We start from the raw sequence: 22,715 nt of genomic DNA, 5'->3' as shown, positions 1-22,715 counted from the left end.
TTTACTTTGAATGTTGATTGATATAACATTCTCTGGGACAATACTTGTCTTGATACAGGAGATAATCAAAGGCTTAAGAAGACTTGCATTATGTAAAATGTTCTAGTGAGAAATCAGTGATGTTTATATAGAGATCAAGGTAAAGCAATGTGTCAGTATATATAGAGTTTATCAGACTACAGCATATTTTTATGGAGATTGTTGTAATTGAAAGGGGATGCCTTTGTGGACTTATAATAGTGAGATTCATGTAGGCAGGTAACATTTTGTCAGAAGTTATATTGTATACCTACAGACTGTAGTGATCTCCAGGGAGATCCAGTTCATTGAAACTATCTAATTATTTGAAATACATTTTGATTTTTGAATACCTCGCTGCCCATTCTTTGGCCTGAATTGTGGGGTGGAATTGTAAACATTGGAGTATTAGATTGGCGTGTCACGTCTGTATGGCCCACTAGCCAAAACCACAAAAAACATAAATGGGGCCTCGTAAAATGGGATCTTAGGTTGATGACATAGCAGATGTACATGCATTCATGTGTTGAGTAACATAGGATGTGCCCAGAAAGCACACAGGCGAGAGATTCCATTGGTGCATGGATGTAGACTGTCCCTTTTGTATAGTTCCATAGCATATACAGTGTTGGTGATTTTGCATTTAAAATCCAAAGTGTCAATTTTGTTTTTGAAAAACCTATTTTCCGTGATGATTGAATAGCCATCATGTCACAGGATGTCAGAGCAGATTTTAATGTAGCTATTGTCCCTCAGGTGGGGTGCTCATCACTAGTAAAGAGATCCAGATGTCAGCTTGGAGGAAAGAGGTGTGTTTTATTGGCATTCTCTGGCAAGCCCCACTAGCAACTGACCACATCAATTACCAGTTTCAGTTTACAGCATTGCAACCCATCAATGCAATTCTTGGCCCCACATGAGATGACTCAAAATGAATTCCACTTGAGTCTTAGTACTCTGGTTTATAGGGGAGCATGGCTTTGCTCAGCCCCAGTACTCTATTTGGTTTGACTGATAGCGATGTACATGTTAGGGTAAGGATATCTTCTGGCTATAAATCTTTTAGGTGGTATATTTGCATATGTATTTATTTATTTATGTATTTATTTATTTGCATTTTTAAAGCGCACAACTGCCCTCGGGGTTATGTACACATTACTTGAATAGGATGGTTTTCAGCGCCTTTCTGAAAGCCAAGAGGGATGTTTCCGATCTCAGTTTAGGTGGCAGTGAGTTCCAAGATTTTGGTGTTAGAACTTTGAAGTGTGATTCGCACCATTAACAGTATTCCTGTCTGTTTGCTATGCTGTTAATGTTTTTTTTTAAACTCACTCAATCTGGAAATGCTCTATATTGTGAAGATAAAATCTGTAATATTTCCTATGTAGATGTCTCCCTTTTTTGTTTGAGGTTATATCTGACTGTGCTTTCTTCGACACATTGGGGAACATAGGAAAAGGTCACCAAACAATGACAGAGAAATGTAACATTATTCTCTCTATCCCCAGTAGAGGGCACCATGAAAAGCCCACATCTGAGGTTGTTTGCTGCAGACACAAATCAGAGATGCATGGAGCGGGAATAGATCAGGTGGCACCCAGTTGCCCACTGCATTCAGGTTGTAAATGGGCAGAGTGGCTAATAAACATGTCAGCCTTGCAAAGGGAAACCGAGAATTGATAGCTATGAGGAAGGCGTGAATGAGGAAAGGCAGAGATATATGGAGCATGGCCTTTGTGGAAGGGTCCCAACACCTTCCTTGCAGACTCTGCAGTGGAGGAGGTGACATATTCTGAGGTGCTTCTCCCTCCGGTGCTGCCACCGACATGCTCATCTCGGGAACCACAGGCAATAACACTTGCCGAACACTTTAGTGACACTTAGCAATGTTTCTGCAAGAAGAGTAAATAAAACACTAAAACAATGTGGGAGCAGTGTAGTGGAGGGATATCTGTTCTATGAGAAGGCAGTGCTCAGATACTGCGTTGTGGTGCAAGGAAATCTGTAACCATGCTCTTATTTTCATTTTTTTTCTCCTGTCTGCAGTGGCCATGTCCCTGTTTTACTGCTGTGCCATGGGCCACATGAGACAGCTGAATCTTCAGAAGGGGTTAGCGTTTGCGTTGCCATGCAGTAAATAAAGCCTGGTGGCTAAATTGACTACTGTTGTAGTCTCTTGATTGGCATCCCAAAGACGGAATGCAACCGCCTACAGGTAATTCAGAATAGTGCGGTTAGAGTGGTTACAGGTCTTCGCTGGCGAGATCATGTGTCTAAAGCCAGAGGGAGCCGGCACTGGCTCCCTGTGGAATCCAGAACTCTCCACCGCCTACTTCTGATTAGACATACATGTCGCCTGGGAATAATGCCGTCTTACATGCAGGAACTTCTCACGGAGAAATTGAGTGTAAGATGCCTCAGATCGAATACCTCAAATCAGCTGAAGCCTCCCAGATGTAACACCACCAAAGCTACGAAAGGGGCTTATGTTAATGCTGCCCTGAGGGCCTGGAATGCCCTTCCAGCTGACATGAGAGAACTTGGGATGAAGGATAAAACTAAAACTCCTTTATTCTCTTAATCAACTTTTAATCCTATGATTTTATTAGGATCTGCCTTTTAATGCTCAATATTATGTTCTTAATCAATCTTTTAATCCTTATGTTTTTATTAGGATCTGCCTTTTAATGCTTCTTATTATGCTTATACTTGTTTCTGTCTTCTATGTGTGCGCCCTTATGCCCATGGGTCAATGGATGCGCGTTATAAATTAATTCAAATAAAGTCAAGTAAATTGTCGACTGCTGATCTACGAGCAAAGGATCCTATTCCTGGCTTCCCAAATGACTAAAGTGTGTGGTCCTGTGCACATAGCTTCATATCCCCGTGGCCTGGTTCCATCAGTCAAAATGGTGAGCTCTTTAGAACGGGTTTATCACCATTGCAAGCCAAACCCCCAAAGGCACCAAGCTACATGCCACAGAGTGTGCACCAAATTAATGAGTTCTGTGGTGGGTTTCAGTTCCTTCACTGCAGGGTACAAAACACAAACACATCCTTCAGGTTATTGTACACAACATAGAGAAAGCACAACACAATTATCCGCAACAATCACAGGCCCTTTGCCAATTACCCAACAGGTTCTGAGGTCCACAGCATTCTACAAATAAAGTTTCGATAGTGTGGAAACACCCGTCCCTAAGGTTTCATCACACATTTACACAAACTAATTTGAATTTACACAGCATCTTGACAGCCTTGAAGAGTAATGCATTTTGGTTGTCAGTTCTTTTTTCATCATAAGTGCTGAGACTGCTTTACTTAAGAGGAGAGCGCTAAACCAGCAGTACCGGCGTTTTAGAGAAATGCAGTAGTAGAATTCTATGGTGGGACTGACACCTTAAGGATCACCAATGGGCAGATATAGATTTTCTATTTTTCATATTAGAATGCATGCCTCCACTTTCCACAATTTAACAAGAGGCTGATAGGTACCTTATTGGTTTGGATGTCTTGAAATAACAATAGCTGACACTTTACTTCAAAGAAACCCTGAAGACAATGAAATATGGAAGTCGGTTCATATAGTAACTAAACAGCGATCTCTGGAGAAAGAAAGTAAAGGTCCAACATAAAGCAGATAGGCACATGGTTCTTATGATTATTCTCACCGTAGCCCAATAAACTTCCCTAAGGGGAAGGTTTTCCTATTTAGGTTGGAGTAGAGGGCCTGAGAAACAACCAACTGGCTAAGATGCTCTTAAGCCAAACACATATTGGTAAACAGTAGACAAGGTGATTTGTGCATGGTAGGGATTACCAAAGCTGCATAACGGAGAGCCAGTAAAACGGCACAATCTCCAATACAGCACTAACCTCATGCTGCACACACACACACAGACAGTGTACGCCTTGCAATAAGTAGCCGGCATGTAACCAAGGTTCGACATTAAGATTCTGGGAGTCAGGCATCACCCAGTAGGCAGGAGTTACCACTGGGGAACCAGAAGTGGATGCACAGCACACTGCAAATCGAACTTTCGCACAAAATGCAAAGTTCAACTTTTTGCCCATTATTTATAACAATTATACATAAATGTGTCCTAATTCATCTTTTTTTTTTTTTTTTAATTTCTTTATTGGTTTTTTACCATAACAAACAACAAAAACAAACATACAGACAGTTATTACGCGGCATAACTGGCGCATTAGCACATTTCTTGGATTTCATTGTACTTCCGCAGCACCAGGGTCTTCTGGCGGCTCCATCATTCTTGTGCAGCCACTTTGTTGGGTCATCCCAGAGTTTTTGCCTGAATTGTCTCATCATGGGGCCTTGTACCGGGCTTCCTTGTTTTCCTCACTGGTCGTTGGACCCTATGGGATCGTCGCTGTCTCCTTCTTCCCTATTGTCGAATAGGTCCTGCATCAGGGTGTTCCACGCGGCCAGTTTTTGCGCTGTCTCCCCCTCTCCTCTTTTCACTGCTCTAATCCACACCGCGGTCTCTGCCAGTGCCCACTTTTGAAGGTCTGACCACCATGCTTCTATGTTCGGGCCCTCCCTTGACTTCCATGTCATTGCTATTCTCCTTTTTGCCAGTATAAGTATTAGGTCTTTCATTTTCGCTAGGTGCGACTCATGTCTGCTTCCTCTCGGGAAGAGTCCCAGCAAGTATTTTTCAGGGTGCTCCGCTTGTATTTGAAGTCCACTTTGCGCTATTTTGGTTCTGATCTTATCCCAGAAGGCTTGTATCACCGGGCAGGTCCAGAACATGTGTGTCATGTCAGCTCCCTCCGCCAGGCAGCGGGGGCACCTGTTTAGATGTTCCCTCCCCATCTTGTTCATTCTCTTGGGCGTGAGGTATGCTCGGTGCGTTACGTATAACTGTGCCTGCCTGAACCGTGCGTTCCTTGACACTTTTTTTGGGTATCGTAGCACCCTGGCCCATTCTTGATCACTGAAGGGCCTCTGAAGTTCCTCTTCCCAGCCCCTCCTCGTGTGTGGTTCCTGTGAGTTTTCTGTTTTTAACAATTGTTCATATAGCCTGGAAGTTGTGTGGGTTCCTTCTGATATATCGTACCATGCGTCTAGCTTTGTCATATCCTCCTCCTCCTGGTTTGTCCGCTCTGGCCATCTTTTTTTGATGTTTCGTATCATGCCGTTGTAGAGGATGAATTGGCCTTCATGTATCTCGTATTCCTAGATCATTTCTTGAAAGTCTGCCCACCTTTCCCCTCTTGTCAGGTCTCCAATTTGTGCCACGCCTTTGGCTTCCCAGTGCGCTCGATATGCCACCAGCATGTTTGAATTCGCCCCCAAGAGGCCCGCCAGTGGGATCTGCGTCGAATACGGGTCTTTCTCCCCCTGGAGTCTCCATGCCCTCTTCCATAGTCCCACTGCGATGGTAAGCATGTTCGGGAGGGTCTTGAGCAGAGGTTTATCGAGCCACGGTATTTCTCTCAAGTAGTATCTTTTCAGTGCTGGCTGAAAGGTAATTGTGTCAATTGTTTCGTCTTCCCCCAGCCACCTGACTGCGAACTGTAGCTGTCCTGCCAAATAATATTTCTCAAAGTCCGGTATTCTGATGCCACCTTCCTCATAGTCCTTCTGGAGTGTCCCCATTGCGATCTTGTTTCTTCCTCCCCCCCACAGGAAGGTTCGTGTTATTGTGTTTAATTTGTTGAAGAAGGTTTTGGGAATTGTGTATGGGATGTTCGTGAAATAATATAGTAGGCGCGGCAGCACAACCATTTTCAGGAGGGCCGCTCTCCCCATCATCCCCAGTGGTAGTGTTCCCCAGAAGGCCATCGACTTCTGTATCTTTTCCAGCGCCACCAATGTGTTGGTTCTGTGGGTATCGGCTGTATCATGATGCATCTCTATTCCCAGATATTTGAAGGAGTTTGGAGCCCACGCCAGGCCCAGGTCCGGGAGGCCACCCGGGGGGACCTGTTTTAGCCCTGCCAATGGGAAAACCAGGGATTTCTCTTTATTTATTGCTATGCCCGATAACCTGGTGTATGCCCCGATCGCCTCTAGGAGACATGGTAGGTTAGCGGCTGGGTTCTCCACAAATAGCAGCATGTCGTCCGCGTATAGCGAAACTTGGTGGAGGACCCCGTCTATGTCTATCCCGGTGTCCCTATATTCTGATCTGAGAAAGGCCGCAAACGGCTCCAGGGCCAGGATATATAACATTGGCGATAGTGGGCATCCCTGCTTGGTTCCCCTGTGTAACCTCCACTCCTTTGACACAAATCGCCCTGTTTTCACCCTTGCTCTAGGATCATTGTATAGCAGCTTGATCCACCGGAGGAACCCCTCTCCTATGCCATAGTGAGCGAGCACACTGATCAGCCACTCCCAGCGGACCGAATCAAAAGCTTTGACAGCGTCCAGGGACACTATTGCTCTCTTGCCCTGTTTCCGGTTTGTCTCATCAATCACGTGGTGCAGTCTACGGAGGTTCCATGACGTGTTTCGCCCCGGGACATAGCCTGTTTGGTCCGGATGAATCAGAGTGGCCACTACCTGTTTCAGGCGGTTGGCTAATACTGCTGTCAGTATTTTGGCGTCCTGGTTGATAAGGGAAATCGGCCTGTAGGAGGCGCATTCCCTGGGTGATTTCCCTGGTTTTGGGATCGGGACGATTATTGATTGGGACATGCTAGTCGGCAGTTGTCCGCTCTCATATGCACCTTGATATGTGTCAGCTAGCTTCTGGGAGATGGTGCTCTTAAATGCCTTATAGAACTCGGCTGGGAGTCCATCCGGGCCCGGGGTCCTGCCAGTGGGGAGCTCCGCAATCACGCCCTCTATTTCTTCTACCGTGAGAGGTGTGTCCAGCAGCTGGACTTGTTCTTCTGATAGTTTAGGCAGTCTTATTTCTGCCAGTGCGTCAGCAATATCTTCTGGGTCTATCTCTGGGTTTGGGGCATATAGTTGTTCATAGAATTGGGCGAATGAGGTATTAATATGCTCTTGATTTCTGATCTCTTTTCCCTTGTGGTCCACTAACACTGTAATGGGGTCTGTTTTGGTTTCCTGTCTGGTGAGCCACGCTAGGAGTCTACTGGGTTTATCCCCTTCCGCATGTAGTCGTTGTAGATACCTCCCATAATTCAGTCTCCCTAGCTTTTCCCAGAGCACCATACAGTCTGCTCTTAGCTTCACCAGCTCTCGGGGCTCACCCCCCTCTATCTCTGCCCGTCGCTCCCGTATTTCTATCTCCCTCTCGAGTTCACTAAGCTCCTTCATGGCCGCTCCCGTCAGCCCCCCCATCCTGCCTATTGCCGCCCCTCTTATCACCACCTTGAACGCGTCCCATAACGTGGCGCTACTTTCGACACTACCTTCGTTTTGCTCAAAGTAGTCCTCTATCGATTCTTGGAGGTGTTCCTCCAGTTCGCCCTCTCTCAGGGCCTCTGCTCGGAGCCGCCAGGTTGGTATCGGGGCTGACCTATGGGTATGTGCCCATGTCGCCATTATGGGGGCATGATCGGAGAGTGTGCGTGCTTTAATGGTAATTTCTGTGAACTCTTGTAGTGATTCCCTACCCGTGAATATATAATCTATTCGTGTGAATGTTCCATGTGGTGCGCTATAATGTGTGTACCCTCTCCCCTCTCCATGTACCTGTCTCCAGATGTCGACCAGCTGCAGTCCCTCGAGGGTCTTATGTAGTTCTTTGGCTGGGGGTGCCGGCTTCCTGTGCTTGTCATCCGACCTGTCCAGGAGCGGGTTCATGGTGCAATTAAAATCTCCGGCCCAGATAAACGTCGCCTCCCTGTACTGGGCCAGCCTGGGTGCCAGCCTCTTGAAGAATTCTGTTGCGTCGCAATTTGGTGCGTAGGTGTTAACCAGGCACACTTCTCTGTGTTCCAGCATGCCATGCACCAGTACCAGCCTCCCCTCCGGATCTGTCTCTTGCTTGAGCATCTGGAATGGGACCCCCGGGGCAATCCATGTTAGTACTCCCCGCGCGTAGTTCGAATACGTGGCACTGTATATCTGCCCTCCCCACTTCTTGTTCATCTTGATCTGTTTTTCCTTGGTAAGGTGTGTTTCCTGCAGCATTGCTATCTTACCCTTCATCCGGTTTAGCCATGCGTAGATCCTGAGTCTCTTGACATACGCATTAAGACCTCTCACATTCCAGGTTGCTATTGTCATGCCGTCCTGCCCCATGTCCTTTTCTTACGAACTGGCCTCATCGTCCCACCGCCGTGTCTTAGCGCTCTGCCCTCCTCCGCCACCGTATGGAAGTCCCTTGCGGTCCTTTTTTCAGGGCCCTCCTTCTTGATGCGACTGTGATTATTGTCCCTTGTTTTGCGCTTCCTGTTGCACCTGTCACCTTGTGCTTGTGATTTCCCATGGTCTCTTGCGGTCTGTTTCTTGTTGCCTGCGCTGTATGCCGTCCATTCACACCTCATAACGTCTTTAACCCAAACAGTAACTGGTAAACTAACGCCCAGCCACCCTCCCCCTGCTCGGGCTCCGCCGCTTCTCTCATCGTGCTCCTTTGGTTGGGGCCGACTTGCAGCAGCGTGATGCCTTAAAACTGGCATCTAAACTTGTAGATTGTTCTCTCTACTGGGGCGTCTCCTCTCTCAGCCTACTGTGACTGGAGTGGGGTTGGTCGCTCCCTCGTTCATGTCTTCCGGCTTAGTTGTTGGTCGAATGTTTAGTATCTTGTGCTTGGCTGCCTTTTCCTTTTCTCCCCCCTTGTCAGGGTCTGTTTCCGTTATTGTTGGCGCTTCTTTGTCTCAGCTGGGGGATGCCCCGTGCGTCCATCCATCTGTGGGCTTCATCGGTGGAATCAAAGAAGCATGTTTTGTCCTGGTGTATTACCTTGAGTTTGGCGGGGAACAATAGCATGTATCTCACCCCTGCACACCTGAGGCGTTCCTTTGTTGGGCCGAACTGTGCTCTCTGCTTTTGGACCATGGCTGTATAATCCGGATATATAGTAATCTTGGAGGAGTGTCTGGTAATCGTCCCTCCCCCCCTTGAAAATGCCAGTATTTTCTCCCTATCCTTAAAGTTCATGATCCTGGCAATTATCGCTCTCGGGGGGGCCCCGGGCTGAGGCCTTTTTGTTAGTGCTCTGTGTGCCCTCTCCACCACAAAGCCCTGAGACAGTGCTCCTGCCCCTATCTCTTGGAGCAGCATGTTCTCTATGTACTCCGTGGGGTCGTTGCCTTCCTCGCCCTCCGGAAGTCCAATAATGCGGACATTGTTTCTCCTCGCCCTCCCCTCCGCATCCTCCGCTCTGCGCTCCAGGATCTTGACTCTTTGCAATACTTCTGACATTTGCGTTTGTGTTGTGGTGACCCCTGCCGTGTTTTGTTGCACTTGTTGTTCGATCTCTGCTACCCTCTCTGTCAGGTTCCGTGTGTCCTGGCGAAGGAGGCCCACGTCCACCATCACCGTGTCTAATTTGTTTTCAAGTGATGTCTTCAGGGCCCCTATTGCTGTGTCCATTTTATTCTCCAGAGATGCTGTCATGGCTGCTATTGCTTCCAGGATTGTGCCCTCGTTTGCATTTTCCGCCAGGTGGGGGGTATCAACTACGGCCTTCGCCGCATCCGCCTGCTTTTTGTGCTCGGACGTCTTAGTGAAAGTGTCCATGGTGCTTTGCTTAGCTTTCCCCTCCATTTTCTTGTTTGGCATTCTGTCTGTGTGTGCTCGCCCCACGTGTGGGCTGTCGGTGCTGCGTCCCTCCGGTTATTGTGTCTCGACTCCCGCTTCTCTCCTTACCGGTTCGCGTGATTGTCCTCTCTGCCCGTAACCTCCCGCTATATGTGGGCACCCCGTGGGTCAGTCGGGGGCCCAGGCGCTCGCCCCGTATTGCGTTGCAGTGTTCCAGGTACTTCGGTGGCTTCCTGTTCGAGCCTGTGTACCCCTGTGAAGGTGGTTTGGCCGTTGTAGTTAGCCCCGGGCCCCCCAGGCGCAGGCCAGCTCCCCGTCCCAGTGTGGGAGGTCTGGGGAGGCGATCCGCGTCCGCTCCGTTGCGGGGGTGCGCTATTGGCGCTGAAGGTTTCTCCGCTTGTGCCGCTCACCTCTGAGGACCAGGGCCGCCGCCGCTCTCACCGGGCGTGCCTGGCCTCGTGCACATCAGGTCCAGCAGTCCGCGGATGCCCCAGCCTTCCTCGTTTTCCTCTCGCTTCTGTGGGTTCCGTCCGCTCGTCCGCTGGCTCGATCCCTCCCGGTGTTGCGCCTGCTCTCGGTTGCGCTTCTCACCCCTCTGGGCCCCTGCGTCCTTCTCACTCCTGGCGGCTGTGCACGTCACACACCAGGTGATTCCTGTGTTCCCCTCCGAGGCTACCGCTGGGGTCGCTGAAGGATCAATTCCTCCCGATGCACGGGCGCCTCCCTCTCTTTACTCCGAGGCCGCGGCTCCGTCCGCCATGTTGGATTTCGCGGACCTTCCTTGTCGTCGGACGTTCGTCTGGATCGGCGCTCCGATTTCGCCCCAAATCTCACTCAGCAGTGGACGGATGTTTCTCCTACTGTACCCTGCTTTCGGGTCGTTGCAGCGTTCGCCTGAATGTCACCAAGCCGGATTATTACGCGGATCGTGACGGGAGCTCGGTCTCAAGGCAACCTCACTCCATGGGCTCAAGCCACGCCCCCGTCCTAATTCATCTTTATTCACATTCTCAAACACTCAACGTTATACTTGTCTGTAAGGCACCAGTTGGCATTGGCGAGCCAAAAGTAGCTCCTGGCAAATGCTGGTTTTAAGCTAAAGACTTGGTAGAGTCTCTCCCAGGGGTTATTCACCCAAGAACAGGTCATTGGGCTGTGTTCATGCTGGTAGAGAGATCCCCAGACCCCCCCTTTGTTTTAAGCTAAATAGGCTCACCTTGGATCGAAGCAAGAACTAAGTAGATCAGTTAGGGAATGTATGAGCTGAAGAATTTGTGCTGTATTTTCAGTGTGTAGTTTAACATTTGATACAAACACTTGGAGTTGAGGGGTAAAAAGAGTGATTTGAATTTGCATAGGCCGCAAAAAATGCTGGTAGCTGCAGGTGCACAAACATGGATTAGGCTTCGGAAAATCAAACAAAATTAAAAGCTGAATAGCAGTGCTTCATAGGGGAAAGATTCATAGAGAACAGAGCAATGTAACAGAATCGAGATGGTCCTTGAAAATAAACATGCATTGTAGAGAGCAGGAAAGAGGAAGGATAGAATTAAATGCGGCATTTCACCCCGGGCTGCAGGATGTTGTGCTAAGAGGAATACTGTCCATAGCCAGGGGCTGGGAAATTACACAAACTGAGTCGGGGGTGGTGGCAGATGACACCATGGAATAGGAGCGGAAAAGCTAAAGAAATGTACAAAGACATAGAGAGGAAGAGGTGTTGGATGGAGGGTTTGAAATAGAGGCAGAACGAAGGGGGCTGGGTCTTTGTGCATGGCTTTGGAGCATGGCTGGAGCTATGGTGAAGATCGTCTGCTGGACTGCTGATCAGTGCAGCTGGGAGAAGGAGTGCGGCAGGAAATTGTTAAAGGCTGTGATTCAACCACAGGGCAGTGTCCTGGCAAAGACTCTTCTTGTTCAGAAGATAATTGCCAGGCATTTCGGTGCTGGGCTGCCCTTGGGAAGGACAAAGACTGATATGTAATGGAAATATCCCTTCTGTGAAAGGATGGCGAGTTAAAGACTCTGGTTGAGACTCTAACCCGGGATATAGGCCGGTAGTAGAGAAACTCCAAGAACCCCCCTTGTTTTTGCATAACCTGTCACCTACAACATTTTACATTCTACCCAATTAAAAAAAAGTCGCAGTGAGGCCCCTTAATGGCCCAACATCTTAGGATGTGGCTCTATTGTAGTGGGATTTAGTAGTTAAGTAGACTTTATTTTTTCTAATACTACTTATTCAAAAGACCAAACTTATTTACACGACATGAGAGCTGTTATGATCAGATCTTCTTCTTCTTCTTCTTCTTCTTCTTCTTCTTCTTCTTCTTCTTCTTCTTCTTCTTCTTCTTCTTCTTCTTCTTCTTCTTCTTCTTCTTCTTCTTCTTCTTCTTCTTCTTCTTCTTCTTCCTCTTCTTCTTCTTCCTCTTCTTCTTCTTCTTCTTCTTCTTCTTCTTCTTCCTCCTTCTCTCTTTCTCTTAAGTCCTGCCCTGGCTGAACTCTTCAACTCTTGCGTCAGTTTTTAGGGCTCATGTAAGAGACAAGTACTCATTTCTGACTTTCCCAGTTCTGTATAGTTCACAATGAGTGTCTGGTAGAGTGGAGGAGCTTGAACTAAGTGCACAGCCCAAGGATATCATGAAAGGAACTGCCATGCCCCTCTCCTGCGGTCCTGACCACTTTTGTCTTCTGGTTACCTGATTACTCCAGAGTGAGCCAAGCCTGACACATCTCAGCGTTCCACCGCACACATGTTCCTCCTCCCACCATTGGTTCAACCACTTCAGATCAGTGTTCTTCCCCTACCTTGGCTGGTCCAGTCATGACCCGTTCAATATTTCTATGCCAATGTTCTCTGACTTGCATCTTCATGGTCTTCCTAACCTTCCTTCACTGCTTCTCCTACTCCATCCTTCTGGGATAAATACATTCTCCTACCCCACCTCAGCTCCACCCACCATCTTTCTCAGCTTCCACAATTACATCTTCCTGATTCTAACCCTTCTTCTCTTCCCAAGATTCTCTGACCATCTTCCTTACGTGTATCCTCTTCATTTTCAACTTCTCCACAAACTCTTCAGCTTCTTCAACCACCTCCTTTTGATGTTCACCCTCTTCTTTCTCAACTTTCACCAAATACCCTCTTAATACCTCCTGACAGCTCCATCTTCCCACCTGGTCTCAAAATGTTCTCGTCCTCTCCAAGCTCATTCCCCTGTCCAAGCTCCCTCTCCGCTATAATCTCTTCTACCACCACACACCTCTTCCTGCTGCTTCATCTCCAAACATCCACCCTGTCTGAGAACATGGGTTTAAACATTTATATAGTCTAAGGCTTTTCTTCATGTGTGTGTTTGCACCTGTGATGAGGAATTGGTGTGGATTGGACGGGCTTAATTGCTCACCTATGCTGACTAAAGGGCTAGGAGGGTGGACTAAGCTTTCAAAGTGAGTGCCCACCATTTTGGAATGTATTGGGAACTTTAACTACTGCAACCTTGGATTGTCTCCAACTCTCCTCTCTACCTTCTGACTTCATGGAACGTATACCCTCTTTCTTCAGTAGTCTTGTGTTCTGGTAAGGCAGTGAAAAGCAATTTCGGAACTGCAGTAGTCTGTTTACTATTATAACTCACAACACAAATGTGATATAGATCTGTAAGGTTTCAAGTGGGCTTAATAAAGGGTTCCCCTGCGGTAGTCAGTCTGCTTGACCAGAAACTGCTCAAGTTAATTTTGCTTGTTTTTTTTGCTGGAATTTTACCACTACATGGTAAATAGACATAAATTCACCAGTGCTAGCATAGCAAAAGTGGCAACATCACAACAATGTTTCGCTCAAAAGTAAAATGTGTAGCGAAGGAGCCGAAGCAGTCTTTATTATGCTTACTTAGGTGTTATTTTGCCATCTTGAGGGGAATTTAATTTGTTGCTACATTGTTTTCATTGACTGTTGTATGAACTTCGTACAATTCTGCTAGATTCTTAAGTTGTCAATTCAGGTACTTGTTTTCTATAGTGAGGGAAATTCAACTCTTGGCATGGTCTTTCTTTCGAGTCCAGAGCCTTTCTGCCTTAAAGGGGCAACACTAGCTACTTGGTCACAAAGATTGTCAAAGTTAGGTGTTGTACTGGGTGCTAAGGAAGGTGGGATGTTGCCCTTCTGGGAGGTTTGGGGAACCCCTGACTCAGACTCACATGTAACCCAACAACTTGTCTTCATGAAGACACACAGTGCGACAAAGCCTGCTTGCCCTGCACCATACAGATTTCTCCACAGCTCTCCAAACTGATATCACAACCAACTTCCTAACTGATCAGTTATTTATGTTTTTATGTTGTAGCCCCTGTACACTATCACACTAAGCAGATCGTACCAAGTTTATAAATCTGAAAGGCTCAAAGCAACCATGGGAGCGAAACACTTCATATTGGGAAGAGACCATCCCCTGTAGCGCGTACACCGGCACCTCAGGTTTAGATGCATCAATAGGTTGATGGGTGCCCTGCGCCACCTTACAAGCCATCTCCCATCTCTTTAGATCCTTACTGATAGTAAACTAAGAAGGTCCGCCATTGATCAATCATGACATCCTGAAGTCAACAGACAATGCCACCATAAGAAAAGGGTATCACATCCTTTTCCCGAAGCCTGTTTTTCCAACGGGTGTTTTGCCGTCAGAGTTTTGCCGAAAATTGCCACCAACATTTTTTGGAGGGGTGGGAAAGGGTAAATAAAGGGTTGGTGGGAAGGTAAATAAAAAAAGAATGAAAATAAGGGAGGTTAGCAGGTGGAGCCCCCAAAAATAATTTCAAAAACAATGGCAATTACGTTTTTCGGCAAAAATCCTGCAGTAAAACACCCGCCGGAAAAAAAGGGGTCGGCGAAATGACATGGAACCGAGAAAACATGTGTGCCCAGATTCCTTTTGATGCTCCAAATAAGCTGGCATATATTGTAGGAACATTCGAGTAGCCACAGGGACAACATGCTGCACACTAAAGACAATTATTAGAGGGAGCTTCATGAGATGTCCTTGGTATGGGTGCCAGTGTTCCAGTAAAGTAGCTATGAGTTTGATTCCAGGGGCAAAACAAGAATGTAGTGCGATGAGGTTGAAAATAAGTGTCATTCACTTCTGAAGTGGAAAGCTGCAGTTGCTGGTGTACATTAGCAGCGCCCTAACCTATTACATGAATAGTTTTATAAATGGGTATACCAGAAAGATTTGCACGACTTCAATATAGTCCAGCAGAAATAATGGTTTAATTCCATGAGCATGTTTTTTCTCCAAAGTTATTGCGTGGATCTCACCACGTGTTATTACAATATCTCCACATATTATTACAATAAACAAGATCCATAGGTTTAAGCAATTACATACACAACATCAGAATAAACAAATGAATTAGACATATCTGACACGTGTTTCTACCACCTTGGTTGGTAGCAAGGCTGTTAATTGGCGTAAACAATGAGTTAAAAGATGTCCTTTGAAAGGAATGGGTAATATTTACTGATCTCCCCTTGAGGGATACTTACAAATCTCTTTTGTCAAAAAACAAATATAGACTGAATGAATAGGTCTAATAGTTGTTGATACACAATACAAACGATAGTGGCATCATTAATCAATGTTCCACTAGCTACAACTAAGATTGATATTTATAGATTCAAATGATTGCCAAGACAATTTCAACTGATCTGTACTTTTTGAGCTATATCTAGCATGGATCTACATTGACAACATGATTTGTCAAATTGTTCAATCAGAAGACTGCAATGTTGACTCATGTTATACGCAAATTATTAGCCTTGATAAAGACCATGGTGGTTGATACACATTTTGGCTAGGGCTAATGTATTTTTTTAATGCTGTGTATGTAATTGCTTAAATGTATGTTTTTTGTTTATTTCAATAATACGTGGAGATACTGTAATAACACGTGGTGCAAACCACGCAATAACTTTGGAGAACATGTCTTTTCTCATGGAAGAGTAGCACACATCTTTCTGGTATACTCGTTTATAAAAATAGCTATGAATTTGGACAATATTGTATCCCAAACTTGCATATCTTTTCAGGAAATGCTATTATATCCACCTCTCTGTCTCGAACCAACGTTATAAAGACCTGCATCTTCAAATGAGACAATACCTTAATCCATCCTCTTCTTTAATTGGCACAGTCGATTGGGTATGATCGCTTTTAACTATGCTCTGCCTCAACCGACAACCTTCTATCAAACCAGAACAAAACAATCTTCCTTGGAATCGATCTGTTTGGATGTGCAGTGTGACCACAATCAGGAACAGCCCCAAAAATGTAATATTTCTCGCTAATTCCGAATAACATCACAACATAGGCCAGGGCTGCATCATTCATCAACCACAATCTATAGCAACCACCTCATTTGTTTGCTAAACAATTTCCACAAAAAGCGCACTCTGTGGGACACACAATGCAATCTGAGTGTTGAAAGAAATGAATCCCAAATGTGGCAGTTTGACTGCAGTGCTGATGAGCTGAGTGTGCGGTTGCCTCCCACTGAGACCATGAAGTAGATGAAGGCCAACTGCTTTTTTTACTTAGTTATAACCAACAGTTTCTCTCAAAAGCTTTACCTTTTTATCATTGTGAGTGGGAGGCCCAAGCTATCCGTAACCGGTAACTAGTTCAACGTCAAGAAATTCCAGGCTGCCGGCCATACCATAAACTCACCATCAGAGGACATTGTCTCACAGAGGGACACAAATGAGTCTAATAAGTGTAACACCAGGTTAGACCTTTCCTCTGTCCTTATCATCCACTCCAAAAATCAATGAACTCAAAGAAAACACAGGATATTAAGAAGACCATGCATTTCAAAATAAAAAAGGCCATTGAACATACAAATTGAAATTCTCATGGTGTAATGCAAGCAGGCTAAATGGTGACACCAAGTCTGGATTTGTCATAAATCCACTTCTTGCTGACGATTTCAATGTTTTTTTTAATCATAAATTCAATGGGCCTCATTACAACTCAGGCGTTAAGGGTTAACACCGTCGTTAACCCTTAACGCCTGATTCCGATTTTAACGGCTGCTTTTAGCAGCCGTTAAAATCCATGGCGCTAAACCACCTTGGTGCTAATTACGCCACCGTAATTTACAGTGGCGTAATTAGCGCCTTCCCCACTCCCATTATGCCCTATGCGGTAAAAATGGGAATGGGGAAGGGTAAAATGGGAAATGGGGATTTACTGCCCCACTCACCTTGGAATGGGGTGGTAAATCCACCATCCACCATGGTGTAAACACAGTTTACACCATGGTGGTAAAGTTGGCGTACTTACCGCCTGGGTCGTAATGACCCCCAATGTAGGAAATAGAAAGCAGCTTGAAATTCTTCACCTGACAAAAAGGACTACCCTTCAGTGGAGAAAGGTGAAGAATGTATTTGAAGTGAACCAGTTCCTTTTGGGGATGTCGCAGGGGCACACAAGAGGCAAAAGAGGGGGCAAACAGTGATGGGAAATCATGTTTCTTTTCAATATGAGCAACTGGCGCTCCTCGGAAAAGTACTCAAGTTAGACAGTTCTAATTGGCTAGGTCCATCAGGAAAGAGAATTCCATGAAAATTCACAGCATTATAGGCCAGAACTTGCACAGAATTCTGTACTGCCCTGACAACCCAAACAGATTGACCCTTCATTGTGGTTCACCATTGTCCCTGCCCAGTTTCTTTACCCTCTTACTTGTCTGTACAGGGGGTAGAACCCAGCCCTCCCTCTGACTGCATAGGAGATAGACTCCATTCCTCTCAAACCGAATGTAGATAACTTTTCAGGATGATCAATTGCTCAGAGTGTGCACAAATCAGACTTGTAGGGCTTACGAGGGCAAGAAAACACATTTCAAGGGTGACATGTATTTTTTGGGGTCAGAATGTCTTGCGCAGTAGAGAGCATGTCAAGTAGTACATGCTTATCATAATTACTAAAAATCTAGATTCAAATTTGAGCAGGGACTGAGCTATAAGTAAAAATGGGTTGGTCCGCCATTTTGTGATAGGCAGGCATAGTCAGACAATTTCTAAGATGGTGGACTTTTGCAAGTCATGTCAGAAATAATTATATAGATACCTCATAGCAGTTCATCAAGGTTCAGTAGAAGAGAACATACTGTCTGGACTTCTCAGCTGTAATCTTGATCGTGTTGGGCCAGGGAGCCATGTAGTGTTCAAGGGAAGATAGCAATTATTGGATGTAGCTGTTTCAAACTAGCAACAATTTTTGGGTATGCAGGGAGGGCACACAGCTAATGCCCATACTTAGGCTCCTGTGACAGGGAGACATTATGCTGCTTGCTAAAATATCTCAGGATTGACGTCAGAAAGGTTCTCTCTTGACACATCAAAAGATTCATTTTAAAGGTCGAGTATATCTCACACAATTTTAATTAGTTGCATGTGTAGGTATGACATGGGTGCCTGGTGACTGACAGTCCAGTCAACCAACCCTAAAAGTGGAAAGGGCTTGTCTTTGGGTACCTAAACCAATAAGAGTGAACTTCACCATAAAATAGAGAACTGTGCCAAATACAAACTGAATACAAGGAGGCTAACATCAGAGCTCATTTGTTTTTTGTTGGAGTCTTGATGAATGATGACTGGTGTATCCTGCCGTGCTGTACCATGGAAGAATAACAATGACTTTGAAATTCAGTCTTTTGCCTGCTTTCATACTTGGTCTCCAGACTGCTTTTCCCAATCCAGAGATGCCAAGACCCTTGGGAGAGCATTGGGCACAGCTGTACATGCCTCTGGGGGCAGCCTCTGCATCGGCCTTCTCTAGTGTGACACACATTTATTTGTTTATTTATTTATTTGTGCACTTATAATGCGCCTCAGCCCACAGGCAAAGCTCTTCTCCCATCCTCAGTGTGCTGGCCATGGCTAAACGTTGCATCTCCCCTCCTTGCGCGGCGCCGGGTCTTCATAACAACACAGCACTATGCAATTCTACTCCGGCCTCTGCCTTCTAAAAAAAGATAATCTCTACCCACTTCCTGCCCTCCGCAAACAGGTGCTAATTTATTTATTTATTTTGCCATTTATAAAGCGCACCAAACCCAAAGGCAATTGGGTGCTGGATACAGTACAAGCATGTTTACAGATAGATAATAAAAGTGCAAAGTGCATGATAGATTGAGGGACTGGGGAGGGGGTGGAAAGTGTACTGAGTTAGAGTTCATGCCTGAATAGCCAAGTTTTGAGGCCTTTGCGGAAGGACCAGAAGGATGATTCAGCTCTTAGGGTGAGTAGAAGGGCAGTCCAATGTTTTTCAGCCAAAACAGAGAAGTTGTTACCTGCTGCTTTTTGGAGCTTGAATTTGGGATGGTTAGGAGGTGTGAGTGGGACATCTGTGTGGAGATGTTGAATTGTGATTTGGAGATTTTCCTGGATAAGTATCTAGGGGCCGTGTTTAACAAGCTTTTTGTGTTAATGGGAGTGTTTTGTACATGATGCATTTGTGAACAGGTAGCCAGTGGGCTTTCAATCTTGCCGGAGAAATATGCTCTTTTTTTGCCATGTTTAAGGCTGCCCTTAGGCATTATTTTGTATGATCTGAAGTTTTTGATGTTCCGAGTGGAAGAGGCTGCAAAGAGGCCATTGCAGTAGTCTATCCTGGAAAGAATGAGGGCTCTGGTGATTGTGATACAGCTTTCAGGTGTCAGGAAGTGTCTGCATGTGCTGATGAGTTTTGACTTGTATGCTGAAGCAGAGGCGATAGCGTTTACAAGCCTTGTTTGGGAGAGCAAGTAGTCCAGGTAGACCTCCAGTGCTTTAACTTCTTTAGAGATTGGGATAATGTTACCATCGATAATGAAGGATTTATAGTCTTTGTTAAGTTTATTCAGACGTGATTGTGATCCTATGACGGGCAGCTCCTTTTGCTCATCATTTAGGCAAAGAGCATGTTCATCCATCCATGCCTGGATGGTTTGATATATTTTGCTTAAAGCGTTGGAGTCAGTGTTGTTATTGCCTGAGATAGGCAGGAGGATCTGCGTAGTTAGTGTAGGTAGCACCCAGATTGTCCAGGAGGTCCAATAGGGGTTTGATAAATATATTGTAAAGTGTTGGTGAGACGCAGGAGCCTTGGGGCACTCTGCATGTGACTGGGTTGGCGGGGCAGCTGCCGAGATGGAGAAAACCCTCCTTGTTCAGTAAGATAGGAAGAATTCTATCCAGGCTATCGCTATGGTAGAGAAATAGGCTGTTGAGCATAAGTGTAGACATAGGATTTTATGGTCTACAAAATCGTAGGCTGCAGAGAGATCAAGTAGGAGGAGGATGGCAAGCTTACAGTTATCTTTGAGCTCATCCATTTGGATGTTTAAGTCCAAGAGTGCTGATTCCATTCTGTGATTTTGGGCGGAAACCAGATTGGTGTAGGCCAAGGAGGCTTTTAGTTTCGAGTTATGTCTGAATTTGGAGGTAAGTGGCTCTGTCCAGTATTTTGGATAGGAAGGGGACAGTTGTGATGGGATAGTAGTTGGTGGGGATGTTATGGTCTAGTGTGGGCTTCTTGAGGAGTCGGAAGATCCAGGCGTCTTTGAGATTTGTTTGTATATAGCCAGAGGAGAAGGAATTGTTGCTAATTGAAGCAATGAAGGGGCGAAAGCTCTGCTGGGCAGACTTTTATGAGTGAAGCTGGACAGATAACTCCTTTACATCTGGATAGCTTCAGCCCTTTGATGATTTTATGACCTCAGGGACCGTGACCGTGAGCGGAGTGCACAGAGAGAGGCTGTGTGGGCACAAGATCTGGAAGTGCCTCAGTTAATGTTAATTTCTTTTGCCAGTATTTTCATTTGGAGTAAGGTGATATTGTCCAGAAGCACCTTTCTAATATTAGAGCACCAAGTGGTGTCAACTGGGCAGGGGGGAGATTGGTGATCAGAGTTCCTTCAGGATCAGGATAGCGACAAGTTCTCTTGTACCTGAGTTAGCCTTTTCTATTTGCTCACTGTAAGTGAGGCTTTTTGTGTGGAGAATGGCATGTTTGTAGGTTTTAGACAATGCAGTGAAATGCTCTTTGCTGGCATCTGAAGGTTGTTTTTTTCCAAGAAGACTTGGCTGCTCACTTAGTAGAACCTAGTGCTTTGAGGTTTTGAGTATACCAGGAGTTCAGGTGAGCTATTGGTTTCGATGTGTGGTTACTCATGGGAGCAACCTTGTTTATGGCGAATAGGAGGGTTTGGTTATAGAACTCTGCCATTGGGCTGGGATCATTGGTTGAATGATGGTAGTCAGGTTGTAGCTGCGGGAGCATATTCGCTGTGGTGATATTCCTGCTATTTCTTGAGAGGGTCGCTGGAGTAAGTTGAGGTGTAATACAAGTTGGACTATTCTTGGGGATAGTAAATAAGATAACCTTGTGGTCAGACCAGGGACATGGGCCATTGGATATGATGTTGGTATTGGAATGAACATCTACCAAACAGTCTAGTGTGCAACCTTCATCATGAGTGGGATGTGTGATGCATTGGGTGAAGTATAATGCTTCGAGAGAATTGGCAAGGGCAAGTGCGTTGTCATCAATAGGGTGGTTGAGACACACGATTACATCACTCAGGAAGGGATTCTGGAGTTTGGTTTACTGTTGCTCGAAAGGGGGTGTGCAATGTCTTCCTCGAAGGAAAGAGTGGGGCCAGGCGGTCTGTATAATAAGTTGATAGCAATTGTGTCAGTGTTGGACAGGGAAATTTTGACTGAGAACTGTTCTCCCATCTAGAATGGTTGGTTGGAGATTTCTCTGATGGAAAGCAAATGTATGTCTATGATAGCCACACCTCCTCCTTTGGTGATGGATCTGTCTTTCCTAAGGATGGTGCAGTTGTCAGGGATGGCAATGGAAACAAAAGGTCCAGCGGCTGTGTGCAGCCATGTTTCCGTGATGGCTATTAGGTCAAGGTTATTGTTACGCTCACCTGGCTCCCACAGGGGCGTCGGTCGGACCCGGACAGCTGCGGTCTCCACCCACGTGATGCGTAGTGCAGCGATGACTGACTGGATCTGCCCTCCTAATCTTGTCTGCTTAACCCGTAGAAATATTCTCCTGCAAGTGGAGAGATGGATTTAGCCACTTGTGGATTCAAGTGATGGCACCCCCACAGTCCTCCCCAACTAATCACCTCCGAAATGCCCTCACAGCAATCTCACCTTATATTCTTGAAAGATGAGCTCTCCATCCTGCGTGGATTTGCAGGGGCGCGTCGATTCCAGTTACTTCACTGGTTTGAAGGCTCGGGAGAGTTCCGGAGAGTATTGACTCTGAGGTTCCTGGTGAGGACCAGTAAGTATCAAGTTCATAGAGTTCAATATGTCCGATGTTCACTCTTGTTCCCACCTTCCTTTCTTGTCTTGCAGCTGGCTCGTGAAAAGATGCTCCTGTGGCAGCTGGTGGTGCTCAGGTAAGAGTCTGCATTACCCGACGCTGTCCGGTAAATGTTGCACGTGGAAAACGTGTTGTTTTGTCTCTCTTTACAGATGCGGCACGTGAAAATATGGAGAGTCACAAAAGACTGCCTGTGGTGGTAAATCAGGTAAGTCTATGGTGGTAAGAATTATATTTGTTGGTTCCCTCGGCTCACCTTGTGGTTTTCTTTTGTCCCCTAGGTGCCGAAGTTCGGCGAAGAAATTATGGAGGCAGCGCCGACCCGAAGGATGCTGGGAAGACTGGTGAGTATGGCGCGGCGCTGCAGCTGGAGGTGCGGCGCGTGCAGAAATGATGTTCTTTACAGGTCCGGAGACGAGATGGATCCAGAATCAGGTGTGGAATAGAAATAAGTTTGTTTTCTAACCTTGTCCCTTTCTTTCCTCTTTGTTTTAGGAGCTCCGGATTCGAGGCGGGCGTGGCAGAAGGCTGCAGGCACGGTGAGCGTTACGCTGCTGGATGCAGAATAACGCGAAGCGTGTGTTGCTGGCCGGGCGTGGTTTAAATATCCTCAAAAGTAGGCCCAGGTAAGAAGTCCCTAGAACCACACCCGAGTA

The sequence above is a fragment of the Ambystoma mexicanum genome, chromosome 10, assembly GCF_040938575.1.
Source record: "Ambystoma mexicanum isolate Mex_15411 chromosome 10, UKY_AmexF1_1, whole genome shotgun sequence".
Lineage (NCBI taxonomy): Eukaryota > Metazoa > Chordata > Amphibia > Caudata > Ambystomatidae > Ambystoma > Ambystoma mexicanum.
Note: the sequence above shows the minus strand (reverse complement) of the source record.